The sequence below is a fragment of the Mobula birostris genome, chromosome 4 (assembly GCF_030028105.1).
Source record: "Mobula birostris isolate sMobBir1 chromosome 4, sMobBir1.hap1, whole genome shotgun sequence".
NCBI classification, from domain to species: Eukaryota; Metazoa; Chordata; class Chondrichthyes; order Myliobatiformes; family Myliobatidae; genus Mobula; species Mobula birostris.
Genome location: NC_092373.1, coordinates 77213761 through 77216566, shown reverse-complemented (window position 1 = coordinate 77216566; position 2806 = coordinate 77213761). Strand labels below are relative to the sequence as shown.

Here is a 2806-nt window from a genome sequence, read left to right as displayed (position 1 = left end):
CACCATGTCCATCGCCCTAGTAAATATAGATTCAAAAAGTCCATTTAAGGTCTTCTCCATCTCCTCTAGGTCTATGCACAGATGACCAATCTGATCTTCAAGAAAACCAATTTTGCTGCTTGCTATCCTTTTTCTCTTCATATATTAGCAGAAGCCCTTGGGATTCTCCTTCACCTTGTCTGAGAGATAGATTCTTTCTTTCATCCCTTCTGATTTCCTTAAGTGTTCTATTCCATTTCTTTACATGTCATTTGTTTCTTGCTGCCCTGCCTATACCTGCTACATACCTCCTTCTTCTTCTTAAGCATGGGCTCAATTTCTCTCAAAATTCAAGTTTCTTTAAACCTGTTATCTTTACCTCTTATTCTGACAGGAACATACAAATACTATACTCTCAAAATTTCACTTTTGAAGGCCTCCCACTTACCAAGCACACCTTTGCTAGAATACAACCTGTCTCAATCTACTCTTGCCAGATCCTTTCTGATACCATCAAAATTGGTTTTTCTCTAGTTTAGAATCTCAACTCAAGGACCACACCTATCCTTTTCCATCGTTGTTTTGAAACTAATGGCATTTTGAACACTAAGTCCAAAGTATTCCCTCACACACACACTTCTGTCACCTGCCCTGTCTCATCACTAATAGGAGATCTGGTATCTCACTCTCTAGAATTTTCTTTAACTTTCATACCTCACCATTGACAGCAGATTTTTAAGATGTCTTTTGCAATGTACAGTCTGATGTATAAACTTCAGCAATATGGGTTCACTTCTGACATCAGGTGTTGTCTCTGTGAGCTGACATATTCTCTCCATGACTGTGTGGGATCCTCCTGTGTGCTGCAATTCGGACCTACATCCCAAAGACGTGCTGGTAGTTTAGTAGGCAAATTACTGCTTTGAGAAATAATGAATCAGAAGTAGCTGCTGGGCATGTGTGAGAGAGAATGTGCAGAGGGGTGGGGAAATAATGTGAAAGAGAATGGGACTCCTGGGATTGTTTTCCTTGGAACAAACATGGATCCAATGGGCCAAATAGCCTGCCCCTGTGTAATTTTAAGGATAAGGAGTTAAAATAAGCCGCTTGTTTTCCATCCCCAGCGCTTGGGGGGATATCAAATAGAAAGGAAACAATCATGCTTTAGTATTATTGCCTTTGTGGATATAGAAAAAAAGTGAAAAAATACCACGGGCATTGAAAATTGCCAGCAAATAATTACCAGAATGTAAATGTGAAAAATCAGCACGATTGTCAAATTCTGGCCTTTTTCCCCATGTTATTCAAACATTTTAATAAAAATATAAATATTACAACATAAATCAGAAGATTCCAACCAGGCAACAGTTTTGCCATTCTACTGATAAAAGTCCCGGAAAGTTTAGCAATTGCATTACAACCACCAGCTGTTAGAGCAGCATGTTCTGAAAAAAAAAATTCTTTGCTCAGGACACCTCCTCCTCATGAACAAATGTTCCCATGTAGATGGGTATAATTTGTCAACTGTGACATTTTCCTAGTTTCATAATCACGGCGACCTTGGTGGGCGTATACTGGGTGGTGGAGGACATCTTATTCCTGGTGGCGGTGGTCTTATTCCTGATTCTTATTGGTGCTTCTTGGCCAGGAGTCATTCCCTTAGGCGGTTCCATAGGGGATTTCATTCCAGCAGGAGGGTCCACCATACCCAGTGGGGTTACTCCTTGACCCAATGGTGGTGAGCCTCCATGCCCTGCTGTGTATTGCTGAGGCCCTGCCATGACACTGGATGTAACTGCAGCTGCTGCAGCTGCTCCACGTGCTTGGGGTGTCATCACCTACTGAGATAGTACTCCTATTCCTTGGATAGGACCTGCAAACTCAGCTGTAGCTTATGGCATTGATGCTACAGCAGGGACACCATGACTCACTGCTCGACCAATGTCAGCAAGAGGCACACGTGCAATTCCAGTATGAGGACCTTCCATTGTCATGGAAACCAGTGTTTCACCATAAAGCAAGACCAGTCCAAGAACTTTCTTTTCCTTCCACACAGGTTGCTCAGAGTTCTTTGGTTTGATCTTCCTGAACTCATCACAATCACATACAGTCGGTTAAGATTCACATGTTTGTCAAACAGTTTGAAGTTTCCAATGAAGATGTGCCCTTCTTGAAGATGCTCCTCATTCTGTAGGCAGCATACTGAAGCATCTTACTGCTCTGACCCACCACTATGGCTGTGGGTGGGATAGGTCCACAACCCAACAGGTTGCAGAGCAGGTGCAGGGAAAGCAAAAAAAAATTCTGCAAAATGCCACAGCTGTGAGATACGCACCATGAAGCCAGAAGCTTGGGTAACTCTGAAGTTTGCATGGATTCCTGTAGGTGTGTCACCATGGTAACTTTATTGGTTTGTGTTCAACCAGTTTCATATTCCTTCACAATATTTGTGAGCAATGTAAATGTTAACTGGAAAACAATGATAGCACAAGATCTGACCTGATGGCATAAATATTGATATCCCCTTCCAGTAAAAAAAAATCCCTCCACACACTCCCTTTTCTATTCCACACTCTGGCTTCTTACCTCTTCTCACTTGCTTATCATCTCCCCCTGGGTCCCCTCCTCCTTCCCTTGTTCCTATGGTCCACCTTCCTCTCCTACCAGATCTCTTTTTCTCCATTCCTTTATCTTTCCCACCAACCTGGCTTCACCCTCTAGCTATCACCCTTCCACTGCCCCCACCTTTTTATTCTGGCATATTCTCCCTTCCTTTTCAGTCCTGAAGAGGGATCTTGGCCCAAAACCTCGACTGTTTATTCATTTC

General features: G+C 42.7%; 1 pseudogene; it reads right to left on the bottom strand.

The window, feature by feature from the left end:
- Positions 1–1528: 1528 nt before the first annotated feature.
- On the bottom strand, positions 1529–2208 carry LOC140195966 (small nuclear ribonucleoprotein-associated protein B'-like; annotated as a pseudogene).
- Positions 2209–2806: the final 598 nt, after the last annotated feature.